Source organism: Desmodus rotundus, chromosome 5 (assembly GCF_022682495.2).
Source record: "Desmodus rotundus isolate HL8 chromosome 5, HLdesRot8A.1, whole genome shotgun sequence".
Classification (NCBI taxonomy): domain Eukaryota; kingdom Metazoa; phylum Chordata; class Mammalia; order Chiroptera; family Phyllostomidae; genus Desmodus; species Desmodus rotundus.
Genome location: NC_071391.1, coordinates 56334688 through 56357963, shown reverse-complemented (window position 1 = coordinate 56357963; position 23276 = coordinate 56334688). Strand labels below are relative to the sequence as shown.

Below are 23276 nucleotides of genomic sequence, written 5' to 3'. Positions count from 1 at the left end.
ACAGACTCATAGATAGACAGCAAGATGACAGCTAAGGGGGCTGGGGGAGGTTAGAGGGTGGAGGGATTTAGCAAAAAAAATAAAAGTACTCATGGACGTGGACAACAGTGTGGTGAGTGTGGGGTGGGAGAGGTGCATAAGGGGACTAAATAGTAATGGGAAAAAATACAATAAAAATTTTTTTAAGTCCCTAATGAAATTTTTAGTCCTTATTATATTTAAAGGTCCATCCTTTTATACGTTCACCTTCTAACTGCCACCTTTACCTCATCCATAACCCAGCTGACAACACACATGTCAACACAGATGTTTAGTTAGGATAAGTCACTGCTACAAATTGGTGGAAACCAAAACAGCAGCAGCTTTACTAAAGCGGAAGTTTATTTCTCTCTCACAGCAAAGGCCAGGTCGTTAGTGCAGCGCTGGGCTGCTTCGCACTCTCTGTGACCCAGTCTTCCTTCTCTTGCTCATCCACCAGAGATAACCTGAATCTTAAATCAAAAAGACAGGATAAAATGAAATTGGGAAAAGGTGCATAAACACCTTATCTTAAGAAATGCACCCAGGAACTGCCACAAAATACTTCTGCTTCCATTCCATTGGTCGCATGTAGCTGCAAGGCAGGCTCTGAAATGTAACCTTATTCTGTAACAGCACAGTTGGCCCTCCCCAGCTGTGGGCTTTGCATCCATGGATTCAACCAAGTGTGGGTCAAACATATTCGGAAAAAAATACTCCAGCAAGTTGATCACTAAATAATACAGTATAACAACTAGTTACATAAATTTACATTGCGTTACATATTGTAAGTACTGTAGGGATGATGTAAAGTGTACGGGAGCATGTGCCCAGGTAATATGCAAACACTTCGCCATTTTATATAAGAGAGTTGAGCATTTGCAGAGCTTGGTGTGTGCAGGGGGCCTGAAACCAACCCCTCATGGACACCGAGGGATGGCTGCAATGAGTAGTGAGCCCTACTCTGTAGCAGTTATGAAAGATAAGAGGCAATTCATAGGAGTCATCCCTTATATGTGAGCAGCTTTTTAAATATATATATAGATAGATAGGTAGATAGATAGATAGATAGATAGCACTTAAAACTTGTTTTAAGTCCTAATTAAGCAACATGGCCTCTTTGTCAGCAAACCTCATCCTACACCGTACTGCGTGTCTGAACAGGGCCCTATCAGCAATCCTTTGAAGCCTATTTTCTTATTTCCGAGGACTGTCTGAGCTCTCTTACTGAAGAGATTTCCTCTTACCTCTCTAGATTCAGCTAAAATGTTGAGGTCTTATTAATACAGTAGGAGAGAAAAGCAGATACTGGAGATAACTCTGGCTAATACATTTTATACTACAATGTAGCAATCGGGTGGCCATTGACAGCTACCTACAACCGGCACTCAAGGCTTCACCTGGAGTGGCCCAGCAACCGTGTTTGATTCTAACTTTCTGAGTTGGGAGCTATGCCTTTTACTGGCAGTGTCGAGCACAGCACCTGACCCACAGGAAGGGCAGGATAAACTAAAGATGCGTTGAATTGAAATTATTTGTTCACTCTAGCAACGAGGTCGAACACATAAAGACATATAGTTTATTCATCCATATGTTTATTTAAATTGATTACTTCATTCAAGTAACAGTTACTGAGCTCTTCTTAAGGGTTTGCACGGTACTAATTGCTGGGGGAATTACAGAAATGATCAACTTACAGCCTCTACTTTAAAGGAGTACATGATATAGCAGGTAGGCAGATATATACAAAATCAACATCGATAGTTTTGTTAGTGCTACATAACACGGAGGAAGTGCGACAAAGATGTGTTATTTCTGTCCGATTGTGGGAAAAAATGCATCCTGGAGAATGTAGTAACTGAACTCAGTGGCAAAAGATGAGTAGAGATCCAGCCAGGAGTCATCAAATATATGAGTAGCTCCTTTAAGGACACGTAGCACCTAATATCTGCTCCAAGCCCTGGTTAAGCAATACAGCCTCTCACCCTCAGGAGACCTCATTCCGCTCCATGCCCGGCAACTGACTATTTATCCATTTGTATACGTTGCAGCTCCTTTTCTCCCAGCCTAGGGTGGTTTGAGTTTTCATTTATACCAAAGAGACCCTGTGTTGCCCCCTAGGTATCGTAATCACAATCATTCATAAACCAATTATTCAGTATTCTCCACCATGCCGTTTCTCCCTCCTCCCTCTCTATTTTGTCCAATAGCACGTGTGTGCCTGAGTGAGCGGTTACCATTTATACCCTTCAGCAAGACATTCACCTTGTGTGATTTTCCGAGGTGAAATTTTTTTTTAGCTGTAGTAAGCACGCCCCTGGAAATGTGTCACTGCTGCTCTCCCCTCGCCAGCAAGTATTTTCTGGTTTTCATCACAAAGTAGTTCTGTGTTGCAGCCTTTGAGCAACATCTGAGTTTCCACCAGCTGTGTTTTGCATTGGCCTCATTTTGTATAATTAAGAAAAACAGGAAGCCAATCACTTAAGTAAAGCTGACCCTCTTCATTCTGCAGACCCAAGAAAGGACTGAGTCAGGGTTTTTTATAGTACGCTTTCCACAAAATTTATCCTGCCATCCACTTGAAAGTGGAACAAGGTTAGCGGAACTGTGACAGCATGGCGGCCTTCCTCGTGACTACAGACAGCTGTGCTTTTCGGAAACCACACTGTCTGCTTTAACCACTTCTGTTACATAATCAGTTATCAATTTAGTTTGTCACATAACAGAGGGTTTCCCCTGCCACTTTTTATACCAACTCAAATATTCGCAAACAGGGGTCTTTTTGACCCAGTCCTTAAGTCCTGTATGCATCCAACCTTTGGCCCTTTTTTGACCTCAATTTATATAGATACTTTTGCATGAGTTTATGAGGAAGCCCTAGGCTGCTACTTGGTTTTCCTAAAGATTAAAGCCGTGTATCTGAGAAATTGCTTCTGATACTATTTGAGTAGAGTTTCATTTTCTTATACAGAAGTGAAAAACCATTACCCCATGTAAAATTCCATCTAGAAACAGGACTACAAGCTAAGGGAGGGCAGTACTCAGCTAGATCATATATTTACTGAGAAAGTCATATTTGGTGACCACTATGGTTGTTGTGAAGGTTCCAAAGACATTTAAAATGCAGCCCCTGCATTCAAGAAGTTCATAAACTTGTAGGGGAAGCTGATACGAGTACAACTACATTTATAGCAGTGTGTTACATGATCTGGGGCCTATTCTCATAAGCACCTGTTCTGTGATCAGACTCCTCCTATCTACGGAAATTTGAGCTAGGACATCAATGCCTATGATGTGGCCCTTTCCTGCTAACATTTGAGTGCGAGTAATAACCACTCATTCATTTAACAAATACGATGAGCATTGAGCACCTGTTATGCTCCAGGTATTGTGCTGTTTTTCTTGGGGTTGAGGATGTTCCTTCAGTGGCATTCATAGTGTTCTATGTGCCTTAGAGCTAGCTACTATTTGTTAGACACTATCATGTGCTAGTCACTTTGTTTATCACGATAAGCTCTGTAAGGTGGAAATCTTATTCCCATTTACAAATGTGAACTCACTCAGTGAACTTAAACAATCCCCCCAGTGTTACACAGTGAATAACTGGTAGATTTACACCTGAACACTTACAAGCATGCTGACTCGTCATTCTATTGCTTTCAGCCAGTGGGGACATTGTATGGGCATTCTGAGTGCCTCGTTGTGGGGGGAGCTCTGCCCGTAAGCCACCCCCCGACCCCGGCCACCATGGATGAGAATAAGTCTACCAAGACATGATCTGCTTGGGGAGGAAAGGTAGCTGATCTCTCAAAGGAGAAGGGCCTTGAGCCTGTTCCTTCATGGGCTTTTATTGGGTTCAATTTGCACAGGAATACAGGTAAAGCTCATCAATCATTGTCAGGCAGTAAGGATCAAACAATAGATAACATTCAAAGAACTCTGAGGGCTTATTCTGAGTCAGGGTCAGTTAGCTAAAGGGCTATAAGACTTTGGAAAACAAACTCATTTCAGGCTTGGACCCTTATCATTTAAATTGAGGGTATAAGCAAAGCAGGTTTCACAGGATTTTGTGCATTCTTTCTTAGGCCTGATCTCCCCAGGGAACCTGCTCTTTCTAGCACAGGGCCACACCCACCTCTGGCATTGTTTCAAGCGTAAGTCAGGCAGGGGAAAAGTAAGGCAGCCAAGAGATTAGGAGACTTCTTGCAGACAGAATGAGGACTCAGGCTATGTCAAAGCTGAGGGGCGGGGTCCATCACCCCTTTTTCTGTAGCCCCCCAAGTCCTTCCCTGTGGGCCTCTTCATGACCCTATCTTAGGTCGTCCCTCCCTTGAAGAATCTTACACGTCATTGGCTAACTGGTCAGGCTCAGGGACAAGCAGGGTAAAGTAAAGTGGGCAGGGGTGGTGCCCCTGCCAGGGAGATAAGCTTTGTCTCCTTAATGGCTTATGGTCCCAAGGTCTCTGACTCAGCCTTAGCCATGGGGGGTTACAGCTTCTGAAACCAGTCAGGGCGGTTCCCAACACCTCGTTCTGATTGAGAGAGAACTATTTTACGGTCAGAGGCCTCTATTGGAAACAGTATTAACACCAACGTACATGGGCAGCCAGCCACTTATATGTTCTTCTAATTTCATCTAAGATGAAAACATTTTAGTTTTGCTTTGGAATTTGAAGATTAGAAGGAAATTCTTTAAACATATACATCAGGAATACATCAGGAAAGAGTAATACACCAGGAATAACTTCAAACATGGGTAAACACAGAAGTGGTCACAAGAGAAGTTGTAGAGGTCTTTAAAATTAGAATAAAACTTTTTATGTCTTACAAAAGGTCATATATATAGATGATCTCTTGAGGCCATTTACATTGAGCACATCCATCACATTGCATGGTGATGTTATCACTAAGGTGGTTTGGGACTGCAAACACACCTAGGAAAAAAAGAATGGCTTTCTGATTTAATAGCTATGATTTGGGTACCTGTACCAGGTTGTGGTAGCCAGACACTCATGTCTACCTTTTGAGAAAATTACTTAAGAGATTTCTTAAGAGGGGTCCTAGACAATATTTAATTCAAAGTATTTGACAATGATGGAAACTGAAGACCCATAACCATGATTCAGCAAAGTTCTGTTAGAATTGCTTTTTATTAAAGAAAAATCTCTGTAAATATTAATTAAACCGCATTACATGCAGGATGAAATAGAAACGTAAGTGCTATTTATGGTGATATTTAAAGCAAAAGATATTTTAGGCTTATTCAAGTACTCTTTCTTGCTATTCTCTCCCAATCAGTCCTCTTTCCATCTTGCCAAATTGAAGAACAGTGTGTATTCTCTTGGAAGGGTCTCCTTCATGGGGGCGGAAGTCTTCCTTCGTGGACATGTGCTGTGTCCCCAGGGACTCTGCAAAGCCAGTCCCCTAAGGCTGACTCTGATCCGACTCACTGCCGCTCGGTGCTTTCGTTGATTAAGCCAGCCTCTTGCCCACTATTCTAAGCATTTTTCTTCAATAACAGGCATGAGGGGGCAACTTATTCCTATAAACATACCGAAGCTTTTATGAAATCTCTCAAAATATTGCGGTGAGAGAGCACAGCCATCTTGTATTGTCACAGCGTCAGACAGAGTCTCTGAAACAGTTCTAAACTAGACAAAACAGCTGTGCTTTTTATAGTTAAATTTGCTGTAATCCAATTCTTTTCGTTTAAAGCAAACACAACAGAAAGTGATATTTGATGTTATGTCTTCTTAAATCTGTTCTCCTTTCTTTTGAAGTGATTTACAATCAATATATTAATATGATCAGAATACCTGCGATGTTTCCCACAATTAAACATGACACATCAGTGTATCTCCACAGGACAACAGAAAACCTCTGTTCTAGCCTAGTCCCCTAGAAAGTTTTCGATGAGAACCTAGAGAACGAAAAGTGCCTTTGCTGTGGTCACAGGTCTACTGAGAGGCAGAGCCAGAGGCCCAGGAGTCCCAGTAGCCATTCTGGTGTTCACGTGCCTGCTTCACGTAAACTTTCTGGAACTAGGAACCAGCTATGCAGGAGTTACAAAAACGAAACTCATTTTAACTGCTTCATCCTGAAAGAGAAATAGCACCGGAACCCCATCTGTCAGCTCTGCCACCGTGACCCTTCCAGTGAGCTCCCTGGGCTGCTGCTCACAGCAGAAATGCCAGGTTCTGGAGAAAAACATGACTTCTTCCAGCTCAGGGGATTGCTGTCAAAAGGTCATCCAGTCTTTACTTCTCACTAATTATGTTAGAAGGAGGCCTCAATAAAGGTCAGGCTCTTGAAAAAAATCAACATTTGTGTTAAACATAATAAAAAACAAATGACAATCGTGCGATGCACAGTGTTCCCTGCATATGTGAACCTGCTGTGGGGGTGTGTTCCTTTGTTTATTCGTCAGTTTACTCACCATGAGGTTTTGAGGTGGCAGAAGAATCCAGGTGTCAACGGATTCTTCCTTCATTCCCTCACTCAACATATATTTATTTAGAGATTGTTATATTCTAGTCACTGTGCCCAGTACAAGGAATATGGCCTGATAGTGAATGGATTTTTATAGAAATGCTACACAAGGTACACTTACTGAAATGGAATTGAATTGTGGTTTTAAAAATGTGTATTTTTTTCTTTTAAGAAATAAATTAAATTTTAAAGGTTTTTTTTTTTTTTTGCACACTTAATCTAATATGTACAAGGTAAATCAACCATGCCAATTGCTTGGAGGAATATCAAGAAATAAAAGACAAAATTACTGTTAGAATTTAGTTGTAAGGCAGAACACATACATCTCTTAGATTCTAATTTAAATAAATGATGTGAGCAATTCCAAAATACCATGGTATAACTTTCAAGCTAACTGCTGTAAGCACTGAGTGACAGAAGGCAGAGGGAGAGAGAATTTTCAGTGAGGCAAACCTGGAAGGCTTCACGTAGGTGCTGCAATTTGAGTTGAGTTGGACTCTTCCTCTGAAACAAGTGGGTTGTCCAATGCAAAGAAGAAAGTAGGTAGCAACATTTTTTCTATCTTCTTTTCTGTTACATTAAATAGTGTTTTAGAGCCTGGTATTAGGTAGGGACATAGGCAGTCCCAGCAGGAGTGGCCGCAGGCTCAGGGTCAGGAGACTTAGATGGTCATCATTCAGCCTGGGGGAGCCATCCTTCCTGAGCAGGTCCTCCTGTGGGCCACGAACTGAACCCAAGGCCGTCCGAGTTCCTTCCAGCTCCAGGGTCACTGATTTTATTAGACAACGATTGATATTGTAAAAGTGTAACATTTTCAAAGCACATTTTGTCTATTATGATTAGCAAGAGTCAAAACTGCAAAACAAGTGCAAGGCTAAACTATCTAAATGGATTCTGTTGGTGGAAACCTAGCTGCTGTTTGACATTTACAGCGTTCATCATTACTCAGGGAGTAAAAACAATGTCTATTTAAAATCTTCAAGTTAATATGTATTGTGTACCAGGTACATAGTCTATTCTTCATACTTATTAATCAACAAGTTGCTTTGCAAATACTTTCACAACAGTTCAGATAAAATGTCTGTATTTTCTACTATGTGTTGCAGCCTTACGATAGACTGTAAGAATAAATTTTATTTCACTTAACAGTGGGTCAATAAATATTTATTGAGTACCTATAAATGTCAAGTACTGAGCTTGCAAGATGCAGGCACTATAAAAATAAATAAAACAGTTCAATGTTAGTCTCCTTCCTCAAGAATATTATAGTCCTGTGGGGAAGTCAGACATGTAAATAGATCATTTGCGTTTTAACGTATCAGAGTTTAAACCAAGTCATCGGGAAGCACAGAAGAGAGAACGTGGGCTTCCCGGATGGAAGGCGTCTTAGACAAGATAACATTTAGACTGGGTCTTAAAAGAGAGACGGCAAAGTGGCAGCCCTCAAGCAATAACCAGCACATGGATGAGAGATGTTTGGTGGCGACTGGCATCATGAAATCCATAGGATAAGAGTCTCCTCTGTGACAGAAGGTTATTTGAGTCTTACAAAGTATTTGTAAAAATAAGAAATAATGCCCAGCACATAGCATAGTGCCTGAAATAGAATATGTGGTCAGCTAAGGGTGGCTGTCATTTGTGTTATCATCCATAACATTTGAAATACGTGTATTGCTGCTTACTAGTACGTACTCCAAATATCCAGCGTGCTTTTTCTTCATAGCTTATATTATGGCTATAATTAAGTAGTGATGTACGCATTTAGGATTTGCCAGACCGTAAACTCCATGAGGGTGGGCAGTAAAATTGTTTTGTAGATTATTGTATTCTTAATACTTAGAAAAGTACCCAGCTAATTAGAGATGCCTAGTAAATAGTTGTTGGAAGAGTACATGATGTAAATAATTATAACAAAATAATGACAGGGAGACACTAGTGAGGAATAGTACTTCATTGGGAAAATGCAATGTCGAGTCATTTGGAAAAGTGTGAGTACTCTAACTCTGGAATGTCAATTTATCAATTTTCCTTCATAGCAAAGGAAGGTACCCAGACCTCTTGGAGTACTGGATACTCCATCTCTAACTCAAGTTCCGCATGCCCCTCATTTCCTTCTCTCCACCTTCCATACTCTGTAAGTTAGCTTCAAAGAGAGTCGTCCATGGATGGCCAGAGAAAATAATTTTGTCATTATTCTGCTGCTTTGGACACAAAAATGTAGGTATCATTCATTTTCTTATACTTTCGCACAGATCTTAAAATTTTTATAAGAGGACCCCTCTTCTCCTTCAACCAATCTGCCACATCTCATGTAACGTTTATTAGAGGAGCCCATTCAGATCCCATGAGACTTCATTACTTTCCAACGCCACGATGAAGAATTATTCTGAATAAAATTAAGTTCTACTTCTTCCAATTAACAGCAGATGATGAAAGTGCCTGCCAGTTCTGTTGCCTTCAGCTGGGTGTTTTTCTCTTGCTTGGTCATTTGTAAAATGTGAGCCCTCCTAATGGGGACCTAGTTATTCACTTGAATTAATGAGTTTCAGTTGAATTAATAGTGCCTCGCACACTATGGGTATTCCATACTAGTCAACAGCAATTTATATGCCAACTTCACTTGTTCCGTTTGAGAAGGTTGGCTAAAATCAATACAAGGTGGCTTTCCTACTAGATTTGACTTAAAGATCAAGTTTCCAAATTTGGGGTCTGGACTATACACAGTCCTACAGCTAATATTCTCTGAAGGTATCTGGAAGGATTCTGTTAAAATTAGTGGGATGAACTTCTCTCTACATATGCCCAACAAGTACACAAAATTCTCTGGTATAACAGTGTAAATCTTTTGAAGTTTAGATTCTTCCTCCTAGAAGAATATCTAGCATAGAGTAGGCCTTTATCAAAGTAATATCTATTGTAAAAAGCAGTAGAAGGAACGTGTCACAAGCAACATGTTGGGGCACAGCCCATTTCCTTGCACTATTAATTAACTATTAATATAATTATTTTAAATTAAAGTGAAATAAAGATTCTAGAATAATTTAACATAGAAAAAAATCTCCTAGGTCTAAACCCAAGAAGATAAAATGCAGAAAATTACTGATCAGGAAAGGAGCTATGTTCACCTGAGTAAAGGGGTGAAGTTAGCGAATTCAGCTCAGAGGGTAACATATGGTACCTAACCCCTTATGGCACATATTTGCATGTTGAAGCTTTTAATTAGAAGTAGTTACAACTCCACTGAGATCCCCATAGCCTTGGACTAAGAGCCTTAAAAAATCAATCTCATGTGTTTGTTAACTTATAACCTTTGTGCAAAATCAATATCTTTGCTGAGAAAAATATTTGACATGTCACCTGAATTATGGAAACTCCTCATGCCAACAGCTAAACCCGATGATTTATTTAATCACATTCATTAAGAGAACTACTTTATTATATTAGTATATTATACTGATTTGCATATATACACGTGGCTTGGGTCTCTAATTGTCTCCTGAGCTATGCCACCTTTCCAGCTGTCCTTGGCTTACCTCCTCGTGGCTGGAAGCAGGATTTCCTACCTCTTGGTGACAATTTAATGTTTGTTCACTTTTAAGTGATTTTTCTTATAATAACAATAACAGTAATATTAGATAAAACACTAATAATATAAGCACTGTTAAGTACTATACATACTGATGGAAATATACAAATTAGTTAAAATTAAAATATTCACCTTCATGTAATATTCATTCATCCAGCAAGCTAGTCGACATCCATTGAAACCTGCCTGCTGGCCAGGCACAGTGTGAGGCGTTAGAACAGAGTTAGAGAAAAGCATACGGGAGGGAGACACAACTGTGGAAGGACCGCTACAGGGCTACGAAGCTGCTTGCAGAAGAGTACCAATTGCCAAGGGATGCAGGCAGCCTCTAGAAGCTGGAAAAGAACATCCAGGACAATCTTAAATAGAAGTAGCAAGAGTGGGCATCCTTTTACTGTTCCTGATCTTAGGAGGTCATAGTGAGAAGGGGCCGTCTACAAGCCAGAAGGAAGGCTCACAGCAGAAACGGACCAAGCTGGCACCCTGATTCAGCCTTCAGTCTCCGCTTCCAGAACTCTAACATAATAGTTACTATTGTACGACAGTAAATCGCAATCTACGATATCCTGTATTATATGCCAGTTTACCTCGGTCGTAGCAGCCCAAGCTGACGGACACCTTCTCTCTGGGAAAAATATTATTTGAAGCTTTGGTAAAATTTCAATCTTTTTATAGTAATTACAGCTTTTCTCTTTGCAGATCTTTTAGAGTAGACTTTGTCTTCTATTGTATTACATTCTTTTTGTGGCATCCCTGAATTGCACTTATATCTCTGAACTATGTGGCTACCAAATAATGTGAAAACTTCACCACATTTAATATATTTGTGAATACCATAAGGTTAAACCTAAATTTACATAATTTCATGTTTTTCCAGTTATTTTAAAATTTGCGTGTAGCATGTCCAGTGTGGCTCACATATTTGGGCTGTTGTCCTGGAGACAGAAAAGTCACAGTTTTTGTTCCAGGTCAGAACACATACCCAGGTTGAGGGTTCAGTCCCCTGTTGGGATGCATAGGACAAGGCCAGTGAGTGAGTGATGTCTCTCTCTCTCTCTGTCTCACTTTTACTCTCTCTCACAGCAGTGAAAAAAATGTCCTCGGGTGATGATAAAAAATTAAATAAAAAATAAAATTTGCACATATGATTATTGCAATTAATTTGCATTACTCCCTCACCAGAATTTCAACAATACGTTGTTTTGTTTTTTGCTTTTAAAAATCTTATTTCAGTAATCTTTTAATAAATAAACTATTCCACACTATAAATTTTTTTTAAAAAGAGAAAGAAAAAGTCTGTGATAGTTTCTTGTAGGTAAGAAACAAACATTTGGTGGAAGGAGAGACAAAAGATGAAAATGTCATAATAAACCACGAGAGCTCTACCGGTGGCATGTGAGATGGTTTGGGGACCTAGAGAGTCACAGATAACTACCAGAGGAGACCTTGACATCCGTGGACAGGTCGTATCACAACTAAGCCTCAAATCTGAGTTTCAGTTGACTAGATAGAAAAGAAATGGCAGAGTATTCAACGTCAGCATCCCTTACCAGGGCATGGAAGTACGGATAGTGTGGTGCACAGATCTGGGAGGACGTAGGTGTGACTGCATCAGGCCCTGGGAGCTGGACTGAAAAGCGAAGGAGAAACAGTGGGTGTGGGTGTGCATGTTTGGAGTGGGAAGTAAGAGGAAATGAAGCTAGAAATGCAGGTTCCAGACACTTTGTAGACGGTCTTATACCTCAGGCAAAGGAGTTTAGAACGCAAGCTGTAACACACGGAGCCAGATAAGCACGCTTACAGAGCAGTGACAGGTTCCGAGTTTTTGTTTTGTGGGGGTTTTTTAAGAAAAAAAAGAACGGAAAGAAAAAGGGCTTCTGATTACTCCTGTGAAAAAGGGGAAATTGGTAAATATAAAGGTGTTGCAGTATGAAAGAAGCACGTGTATTATATCCATAAAGAATCTACTGAGGAATAAATGCTTGTTTTACAAACTTTCCAAGAAGTCACATTCACTCAGGCCTGAGTATCGAGCTTTAATTTTGAGGATGATTAGCTTGCCACCTTGTGGCCGAAGGAAGGCCTTGCACAGAGAGGATGTTTAATCAGAAATAGTATTTGTTCAAGTTTATCTCAGGCATCTGACATAAAGAAAAAGCTAAAAGATGAAACTCTGAGCAAACATTAATTATTACTGACGCCAAAAATCTGATAATGATCTTTTTATCTTTCACCTCTCACATCTAATGTGTAGTTAAACCCCGTTGATCCTATTCTCCAAATATATCTATTTAGGTTAGAAGTGTTTTCCTTGATGATGCCAGGTTTTATCCAGAACATGGAACAATCAGAGCTCCTACATGCTGGCAGGGTATAAACTGGTATATTCCTGAGGGGAGATGCAGCCATTTTAGAACAATTTGGTTATCTAGTAAAGTTGAAGTTGCTTAACTCTATGACACAGTCATTTTACTTCTGGGCGTGCGCCCCATATGCGCACCAGCAGACCTGCACAGGAAGGTTACGGCAGCGCTGCTGCAGTTTTGTTATTCCAGAAAGGAAGCCGATAAAAACGGCCCAATGTTCTTTAGGGAGAAAATGGGACACTGTACCACACAATGATGCTCTGTCCAACGAACGAGACAGCACACATTAATATGAATGAATTTGACGATATTGGAGAAAAAGAGCCACAATATGAAACTGCTTATGCAAAGTTCCAAAACTGACAAAATCTACACATTCTTAAGGATTATTACTAAAGAAATAGAACCAGAATAAAATAAAATTTTTATTTTATTCTAAATTTTTTAAAAAATGATTTTAAGGAGTTGGCTCACAGTATTGTGGAAGTTGGTGAGTCCTGAGACCTCAGGACAGACCGGCAGGCTGTGTGCTCTCGCGCAGGCGCCGGAGCATCAGTCTGCAAGTGCTGGTTCTTCTCAGAACCCTGCGACTGAGGCCTTTCAACTGATTGGGCGAGGCCCCCTCAGGTTATCACGTGTAATCTCTACTTAAAGTCCACTCCTGGTAGGTGTGAGCCACAGGTATGAAATTCCTTCACGGCAACACCCAGATTAAACAACCAGGATCTATAGTAGAACCAAGCTGACACATAAAAGTAGCCATCACAGATACATATGTGTGTAGTAAGACCAGTGAGAGAAGTAGGAAACTGTGAACGCACAACAGTCACCTCTGGGCAGAGGGAGATAAATGGGACTAAGGATGGGCACCCAGGAGCTTCTACTCTGTTTACAGAGCTATTCAACTTCTTACGCTGCGTGGCAGTTACAAGAGAGTTTGTCTTTACACCTGGTATGGTTGATCTAAGTTGTGTATGCATGAAAGATTTCATAACCAATTTTAAATATAACTGTATAAAAGTACTAGATAATTAATTATCTTCTAAGAATTTAGGGGTCCTCCTGTATAAACTGAGGAATTTAGGTTCTTCTATCTGCCCACTGGGCTTTAACCATTTAGGGCTGCACACCGGCCAGGGCGCAGGAGTCGGCTTTTAAAAATATAAATCATACCACAACTTCTTCCTGTTGCCATCCTTTGTTGCATTCCCATTTTCCTCAGGATGGGGGCCCCAGTCCTTCCCAGGACCTGCAAGGCCCTGTGTGCTCTGGTCCCCAGGTTGCCTTTGCTGCCTCGAGTCACACTGCACTCACTCTTCTTCGGAAAGGTCCATCAGGCCCCAACGCCCTCCCCCCCCCCCGCCCCTCCCCACCCCAGCTCTTCCCCAGCCCAGAGTCTCTCATCGTTGTCTTTCCTGTCATTTGGAATGTGGTCTGCCCAACTCTTCACGTGGAAATTCTCTCATTCTTCAGGATTCAGCTTTTACATCATTTTAGCAAGTGTCCCCTGACCGCTGTTGAATAAGCTTTCTCCTTCGTGCTGTCTTGGAGCACTTCCACATTTTGTTGACAATCCGGGATTATTTCGTTTATTTGTGTTTTGTCAGCCACCTCTACCAGAAGGGATGCTCCCTAAGACAAAGAATATTGTCTGTCTTTCTCATCATTGAATTCCAGCAGCTAGTGCATGTAATCAACCTACAGATTATTCTCTGCTCAAGGCTGAACAACTCCTATCCAAATGAAGGAGGAGGTAACTATTTTTAGGCTAAAGAGTGACATATTTGAGAAGCTTCACTGTGATTGTTAATATTTCATATCCAGAAAAAAAATCTTTACTGAATAGATACAAGAAAGAAGGAGACAATCAAACACACAGAATTAGAAACGCAACGTGAGCCGAACGCACTGAGCAGGTCCCAACACAGGTCAGAAGCTGCTCACAGCTTTTAGAGCGAAGTTTGTTTTGATGAATGGGGAAGGCGCATTAGATGACCTCCATTAGCCTGGTCAAGTCGCTAAGTAAATGAAAGTCCAAGCTGTACAACAGTCTAATCACGCGGACCTTGTTCTCATAGATGGTAAATGTATCAGTTATATTTCAGATTTCAAATTGGCTATTTATCCCAAGCAATTTATTCTTTAAAATCCCCTGAAATGTTAGTCCCATGCTGCAAATGTTAAGGAGACGGCGACAACAGGCCTTTTTATATTGTACTATGTAAATGGTGATATCCTTTTGCTAATATTTAGATGGTTCAGAATAAATTTAATTTCAATCTAACACAATTTTTTAAGGCTCTGCTTGAAACGCTCCAGAGGAAACATATGTAAGACCTGCTTTCAAGCATTTTAATATCTTAAGAGAAATTATGCTACATTATCACTCCTCCCTGACTTTGAACCTGCTGTTCCTTTCCTAGTACTCTTGCTGTCTTTTTGCCGGGTGGCTTTTCATTCTTCAAGAGAAATCAGAGGTGTCTTATTCTCCAGGAAGCTGTCCCCTTACACTCCCAAAGCTAGGTTAAGTGTTCATGGGAATTCATGTATAGTATACTTTAATATAGCATCTCATCAGTTTTAAGACATACATTTTAAATATTTATTATCTCTGAAATTAGGATGTGTCTTATCAATGACATCTTAGATTGATTGGTTGCGGCTACGGCGCAGGGAGCTCAGTGAGGGCTGCAATTGTGTTTGTCTCTAAATGTCATCGGTGTCTATCTACCGAGTGCCTCAGCCACTCACGGTGAGCTCACGAGAGGATGGATGGAGGGAAACAACTCCAAACTCCGGGATGGACAATTTCACAAAGTGAAGACAAAGCGAGATCACGTCTATTTGGGAAAGATTAGGGGAGACTGTGGAAAAGGTGACCTTTGAACAGAACCTCAAAAATAGGGCAAGATATTCTCCACCTACGATTCAAGGAACATCATCCAAGGCAGAAGGGAGACAACAAGACAAGAACGTGGAAAAGATGACGAAGACTTTTTTTAACAAAGATCACTCAGCTAATTTGAATGGAATGTAGGAACGCCGTGCGCTGCTTAAAGACGAATTTAAGTTGTGAGAAGTGCACCCTCCTGCAATGTCGTCCTCGTGCGAACGTAATAGAGTGCGTGCACAGGTGCAGCCTGCCACTGTGGCTGCATGTGCTGTGCTTTCGTAGGGCGGCAGCACCTCCACGAACACCTGAGCAATGGCAGTGGAAGCCCTGACGGCTGGCTTTTCTTTTTCAATGCAGGTGCCTGACTTCAGGGTAGAGGGCCCAGGCATCCACTCCAAAGACGACCGTCTCAAATAAACACGCTGCCAGCCACTAGACAACGAGCCAGGCCACCTCTCCCACTGAATTTCCTTGCTTTTAGAGATCTTGGTTGACTTCAGTAGCTGCCCATTTGGGCTACTTGTTTATTTCTCTTCCCTGTTAAATTCCCATTCTTAGGTTTTAAGTTCACCAATAAAGAGTGAGCCCCAGAAACCCTAGGCCCCAGCCTTGACCCCTGTAGCAGCAGACCCGCAGAGCTGTGCTTGAGCTCCTTCTGCCTTACCTTGACCTTACGGTATGGCCCCTGGCATGCCTTGGAGCTCCCGGGCCTGTAAGTAAGAAACTCTTTTCTTCAAAATTTTCTAATGGTTATTGCTAAAAAGTATCTGGCAATCTTAAAAGACCCACAAGGAATAGTCCAGTTGTAACACTGGTTTAGAAAAGAGACAGTTCTGTGGGTAACTCACCAGGGCCCAGGTGAATGCCCCTGGGCATTCCTAGCTGATAACACTGCTATCAATAGGTGGTAATTAATGCATTGTGCTGCTGGTGCGGATCCTGACCAGCAGGATCCTGTATTGTGGAGGCAATAGACAAATACACACAGACTACAGAAATCCTGTGGAGGAAAAGGGACTGCGCTGCTTTCTGAGAGAGGGCCCCTCCCCTACCGTCTGGACAGGCTTTTCTTGTTTTTCTAGGCCCCTTACATCAAGGATGGTCCTCGTTTACTATGCACAGGTTTGTTTTGGGTGGTTATTTTTTGCAGACAACAAAGGAGAGGATGTTGCTAATTACATCAAAGAAGAAGGATATTTGCAAATGTAAAGGGAAAAGTAGTCCAACTGGTTATACTCCATTCTTGGGAGGTCTAGCTCAGATTTTAGGAAGTTAAAGATACTCAGTAAACATTTGCTGCCTCAATCCAGGGTGAGGGAGTTTCAGCAAGAGCAAGTCTCATAGCAGTCTGGGTACAATGCAGGCCTGATTCCCCACAGGAGAACCTGTCCATGGACGTGGGTCCTGCCTGCCGAACCTTGCTCCCCACTGGCTTTTCCGAGTGGGGTCTGGGCCACGTTTCCCACACTTGGAACGGTTCCCTATGTGCTACCACCTTATCACACAGCTATAAGGTCAAGAGGCTCCAATCTAGTTTTGTCAGGACTCCTGCAGGTCAGGCACCCAAAATCATGTTTGTTCTGCCCAGCGTTGTTCAAGCCCATAGAACAAAACTGTTCAGTAAAGCGGATCTAAAACCTTATTCTTTGGCCAAGGAATGGAGAAGACAAGCTTGTGCTTTACAGGCCCCTTCCTCTGATTCTGGGGATTTAGGATCATTTCAAGGGTCTCACAGGGAGTTGGGCAGGCTCAGGGCGGAGATTTCTGAGAAAAGGATGGAGAAGTCTTGGATTTGTAAGGGAAGCAGGCACAGTCCCTAAACGTGCTTGGGGCATGCCTAGCCATGTATCACAGGTCTCATTTCAAAGTTAAATCTCTACCCCTCGGCATTATTTTTAGTATACTAAGGAGAAAAGAGTTTATCAGAAGTCCCTTGGGAAGGGGCTTCATTCACCATCTTGGATCTTTCCAGCACAAATCGGTTTCTTGATTGTGGTCCCTGGGTTTCTCATCTGGTTCCTGGCAGCAGGCTTAGCTGTCCTCCTGGAATTTCTGTCTTCTCTTGACCCGTTCAACCTGCCTGTGTCAGAGGGTATTTGAGGAGAATACAAGAAAGTTCATGGAAGCTCGAGGATTAATACCGTGGCAGCACAACCTCGTGACCACCCAGTTCATACACACAGTTCACTCCTGACCCTCAGAGCCCTCCAGCCGCGCCTGACTATAAACAGGGGAAGAGGCACAGTAAGAAATAGGACTGTAGAGAGAGGTGGGGAGAGGGAAGGTGTCCATGTTTTATTCCGGAGCAGTTGTGAACTACTGAAGGGCTTTAAAGGGGTGGGTGACATGGCCAAAGTTGTGCTTAAAGATGTATCTGGAGGTGATTGTTGAATAAATCATTTGGTGGAGAGAATGCAGATAAGGCAACTGGTTACTAGGTTGGTATTAATCATTTAACAAACATTTACTCAACACCAGTTGAATACCTGGCACATATACCACAACAATAAATAGGACTTAACCTTTGCATTAAAAAATCTTACAGGCTATAAAGGTACACAATCAAGTAAGCATAAATTATAAAATGAAATGGTCTATGTATGCACAGGTTTCTGTGAGTCCTGACTGCAGTCTGGGGTTGGTGCACAGACGACAGGGACCTGGATCAGTGAAGGAGGCTCCTGGGAGGAGGGAGATTCTTAGCTGAGCCCTGAAGGTGAAGAAATGGTGAAAGGCACCAGGCAGATACAAATGCAAAGTCCCAGAAGTGGTATAACACTCTCACTCTGAATTGCAAATAATTTAGAATAATGGAACAATAGGTTATGGAGAATGGTGGGAAAAGATGGAGGAGAAGTAGGGAAAGGACTGTGGTTGGAAAGGAAAGTAGGAGGCAAGGGCAATATTTTGGAGAGAGGAATAAGGGCCTCATGGAGCAACAGGGATGAAAGAAGGAGGAGGAGAAGGAGAAGGAGGAGGAGAAGCAGAGCAGTCCCTTATGAAGTAGAATTCTTTTAACTAAATATAGACTCATTCACCTGACACAGTGTACTGAATCCCTCCTGCATGCCAGAGACCTACCGAGATAGCTACACCTATAGCATCACTACCTTATCAAAGAACTTTTAGTCTAATGCAAAGTTGTTTTGGCCTTGACTCTGATATTAGGTGTGTTCTGCCAGCTGAGTTAAGTGGACCCTTCCCTGGAAGTCATGAGAAGGGAAAGATACTGGAGGGTCATCTTCATCTGTGTAGTTTTGCATTTGGGTGACCAGAAAGTGGCAGTGTTATAAACTGGGTTATTTCTGTGTATGCTCACTCTCAATTGTATTCCATGGCCCAGCAAGGATAAAGGGAAGCTTGCAGATCTTGACTTTTAAACCAAAGAACCAATGTATCTACCATACGCACCAGAAATATCTGAGTCAGAGAATAAGAAATGCAGAATGCCTGAGACAGCAATGTAGGAGTAAAGGTAGGGATTGTGAGGATAGTGAGGCATGAATTAACTTCCCACTAATCGTGTGAACAACTTACTTAAACTGTCTCTGTCTTCAGTTTCTCATCTGTAAAGTAAGGAGAAAATAGTCACTAGTTTACACATTTGTTGCAAGGATTAAAAAAATTAGGAGTTGTAAAGCATCAATACGTATGCATAACATATCATAAGCACTCTTCTGAAAGGTGACACTGTCAGTCCTCGGAAGGGTACCAGGACAAGAAAATGAAGAAAACTTTCTAAGCTCTCTTGGTTTGTGGCAGATAGCCTAAGGAGGTAAGAGGCACAAAATAGCACTCTATAATTGGCCATTCAACTGCACAGTGAAATACCTATTAAGTTTAGTAAGGCCTTCCCAAATGAAGTATACCTTATTTGGAGATTAAACCACCTAACCAAACATGGATTGTGAAGCAGCTTTATTTGAGGAAATAGTAATATTTTTATGACAGTATCTGATTGCCAAATAATCCTTTCTGATTGGAACCCACTGGTAATGAGACCACAGTCAAGACCACACCTTCTGTTTCGATCCTTCACTACGTTCCAATGTCACTGAAGCCAGCTAATCATGAGGGGCTCTTGGGCAGCTGGACAGGGACAGCTAGATGGATCAAGCCCACTGGGGCCACTACAAGAGACAATTTGGAGTGGCTGCCCACTTGGATCACCTGATGCGTTTCACTGGAGGGGACAGCTGTTCATGCTGACTGCTGGATAAGGGAAGCACGCTGAGAAATAAAGAGAATTCAGGCAAAGAGTTATATTGCCTAGTGCAACTAGAATTCATGCTCTAAGAGGTAACAAGTTTTTACCTTTTTTCTAAAAGACTGCACTCTTAGCACTGAAAATTTAGTGATTAGTACACAATGTGCTCCGTAAATATTTTATTGAATGAATAGCAGATGAGTCTTGTTAGGAAGGGATTTTACTCTCTGGTGTCACAGAGGAGGCACATGCCAACAGGTTGCCCAGGGGAAACTAGGAGCAGGCTTAGAACCAGCCAGAGAGACTTCAGGAGATGTTCTAGGTCCAGGTGGCAAGTGGTTTAGTCCTGAGAAGTCAAATATGGATAGAAGGATTGGGCAGGTGTCAATTCCAACACCAGGTTCTAAGATCCAGCAGCTTAAGTTTGGCTTCAGTAAGCAATGGTGGCAAATTCAGCACTTGTGTCTGAGACTGTTCTGTCTCTGCCTGCTGGTCAGCAATGACAATCACAGGCAGGTGCATGAGGCCAGGAGCCTTGGCCCCGATGGGAGCATTGGGTGAAGATGATATGATGGGCTCATACACAGAAAAGAAACTGGATCTCAGAGCAGTGGAGGCAAGGCATTCACAACTCTCTCTCTTTCAGAGGGTTTGTGCTGATCTCTACTGATGCTGTGATGCCTGTGATAGCAGGGAGGAAGGTAATAAAGGTAGAGCTGAGCTGAGTATGTGCATGCATGCCTGTGGGTGTTTTGACCCCTCTGATAATACTTGGGAAGATCAGCATATGACACCGACAGAAATAAGAAGCAGCTTAGATTTCCTAAGCACCGAGCAGGAGTCAGGCCCTCTGCCAAGACATTTATGCCTGTTATCTAATCAATTTCCCATAGAAACACTACTGTAAGTATCAATAGCCCAATTTTACAAATGAGAAATCTGAGCTTCTGAGAGCTTCCATAGTTGCCTAAAGTCACATTACTGATCAGTGGCAGGAACAGAATTGAAATTCAGGAAACTGAAGTGCAGGGAATTTGTGTCACTCAACTAAGCATTCAGCTGAAGTAAACATTTCATTTCTCCTGGGTACCAAGCGTGGTACCAAACACACCTGTAGCCTGCAGCACTGAATGGCCATAACCGACAGAAGCCATAGCAGTTGCGTAGCTCATGGACTGAGTCAAAGAGTGACTGTCCTGCTCAGACAGTATTTGGTTTTGTGCCTAAAATGGACAAACTAATTGTCGAGTATGTTCCCAGATCATTGCTTTGGTTTCTTGATAAAGCAATTTGACTTCAAGCTCTCTTCCTCCCCAGGGAAGGCCCTCCCAGCTCTCCCCCACCTTCATCACTGGCGATCACCCTTGCACCCTAAAGCCAGCTCACCAACTGAACTTGTATAAACCTTTTCCACGGCTGCAGAACTTTCCCTCTCACCATAGCTCACAGCCCCCTAGACCCTCCCCATTACAACGACAACAACAACAAATACTTGATCGTGTCTAAAATATTCTGGTGTGTTAATCATTTTTATTCTCCAAGTAACACATGTTGCTCAAAAATTGAAATTAATAATCACCCAGAGACAAGCAGTGTCAACACTGCGTGCTCTCCCAGACGCCCCCCCACCCCCGCCTCACATATACCCCAGTGCATTTTACTGTGCGTATCAAGCCAGCTGCTCTTGTCTGTGTGTCTGGCGGTTGGCCTGGGGTTTGGAAAGTCTCGAGTAAGACTCGGTGGGATATCTCATTTATGTGCTCTGCTTCCTCAGTCACTCTGACCCGGGCCTGGCAGCGGAGGGGAAAGGAGGGTGCTCACTCAGTTACTTTCCTGAATGTCACAAGTTTTCCTCCTCTCGAGTCCTTGCTCCAAAGAGCCACTAGCTAACATTCCTTTCCGGATGCCCCACACCCAAAACTTGAGTGGTTTCCCCCAAATAACCCACCTTATCACCTGTACTGCACAATGGATCAGTTTTTCATTTTATCACAAGGTGCTGCTCAATAACCAGAGTTCCTGTGGGACCCAGTTGGGGTTCTTGACTGCCTGCTCCTTCCAGGATGTGCCCCGTGTGGTGGAGTACACAGGAGCCCCAGGAACTTCTCCACCGAGGGTAGTTCAGTTCAGGAACATTTTCGGAGCAGCTGCTGGACTCCAGGCAGCGTGTTTGCTGCTGGTAGTGCAATATGAATCAAGAAGTCTTTATGTTCCCATGAGAAAAGCAGATACATACATGCTTTAAACAAAGGAGGGATTCTCAAGGTTACCAGTCATGTGAGCACAGAAGAAGGACACTTAGCCAGACCCGGCTGTCCAGGGGAAGCACCTGGGAAGAAATCAACACTGACGTTAAGTTTTAGGGGGTTAGCCATAACCAGGGGAAACATAGGTAGCTGGGGAGGTCACGTATTAGGGGTAGAGAAGATGTCGAGAATGAAGGGTAGGGAGGAAATGCATCCTTCTTGTTCAGCGTTGTTTTCCTAGCACTTATAATGGCTGACACACAGTAGGTGCTCAACAAATTTATATGTTTTTTGTTTTTTAACAGAATTATTAACTGTAGTCACCATGATGTACATTAACTATATGATGTACATTATATACCCACGACTGACTTATTTTATAACTGGAATAACTTCTTGTGGAGTGAGAGAACTGGGAGGAGAGAGGAGTCGCAGGAGCTGGTGGAGATGGTTTGAGAGAGCCCGGGAAGTCTGCCCACACTGAGGGCGGGTCGAGGAAGGCTGCAGAGTGCTTTGTAAAATCAGGACAGCTGTGAGGTTGGGACCCAGTCCACACGGCGTAGAGTAGTGGGAAAGTGGTATGCTTTGAAGGTAGTGAAGGCAAAAAAAAAGGCTACATTTTCCCCTTATTTCTTATATTTCCAAGGTCTTTTACGATCAAGTAAAAAAATCTAGTGTTACCATAAGCTCATCACAGCTGATATTAAGTGACCACGTACTTGTCACAAACACTCTGATAACTGCCTTCCGTGCATTATCTCACTTGGCCTTCTCAAAAATTCTTTGAGGTAAGTGATAGTCTTGTTTCACAGATGAGAGTATCAAGTTTCACAGGATTTTATGACTTGCCCAAGGTCAAGTAGTACCTGAGAGAACTGTGCGGTGATCCAGCCAATCTCTCCAGAATACGCTCTCAGCCACCACGCTGTAACTGGGGGTTCGGAAAGTTATTCTGGTATGATGGTCCCGGAAGGGAAAGACGATAGACATGCAGAGGCTGCGAATGACCAGTCCCATTCATTTGCCTTCCACTGACAGCATGAACCGTCCGTCTGCAGAGTCCACTCTGAGGGACTACTGTTTTCTTCACAGGTCTACAAGGTACAGAGGACCTGATAGTTCCCGAAAGGAGAGCATTAACTTTGGTGAAGCAACTACCATGTGCCAGAAACATAGTCACATTCAGGGTCCCATTTCTGTGAGGAAGTTTCTGTCCTTACCAACTTATTGCTTTGGTCAGCTGAAGCCCAGAGATATCCAGCAACTTGGCAGACACCACCCAGCTAGCAAGTGGCATTAGCAAGATTTGAGCCTGTGTCTCTGATGCCAGGGTTATGCTCACTGCACTGCGCCGGGCTGCCTCTTGGAGTCAGCTGGCTCTGTTGGTTTGAAACACAGCTTTGCAATTTGTTTAGCTTTGAAGACGTTCCCATCTTCTGTTTTTTTCATTTGGAAATCAGAATAACAATAC

At 42.4% G+C, this 23276-nt stretch overlaps 1 protein-coding gene across 7 annotated transcripts in view; it reads left to right on the top strand.

Annotated features, from left to right (window-relative positions):
* Positions 1-23276, top strand: part of DLG2 (discs large MAGUK scaffold protein 2) — a 1324826-nt gene that overhangs the window by 333045 nt on the left and 968505 nt on the right. The gene's annotated exons all lie outside the window — the stretch shown is intronic.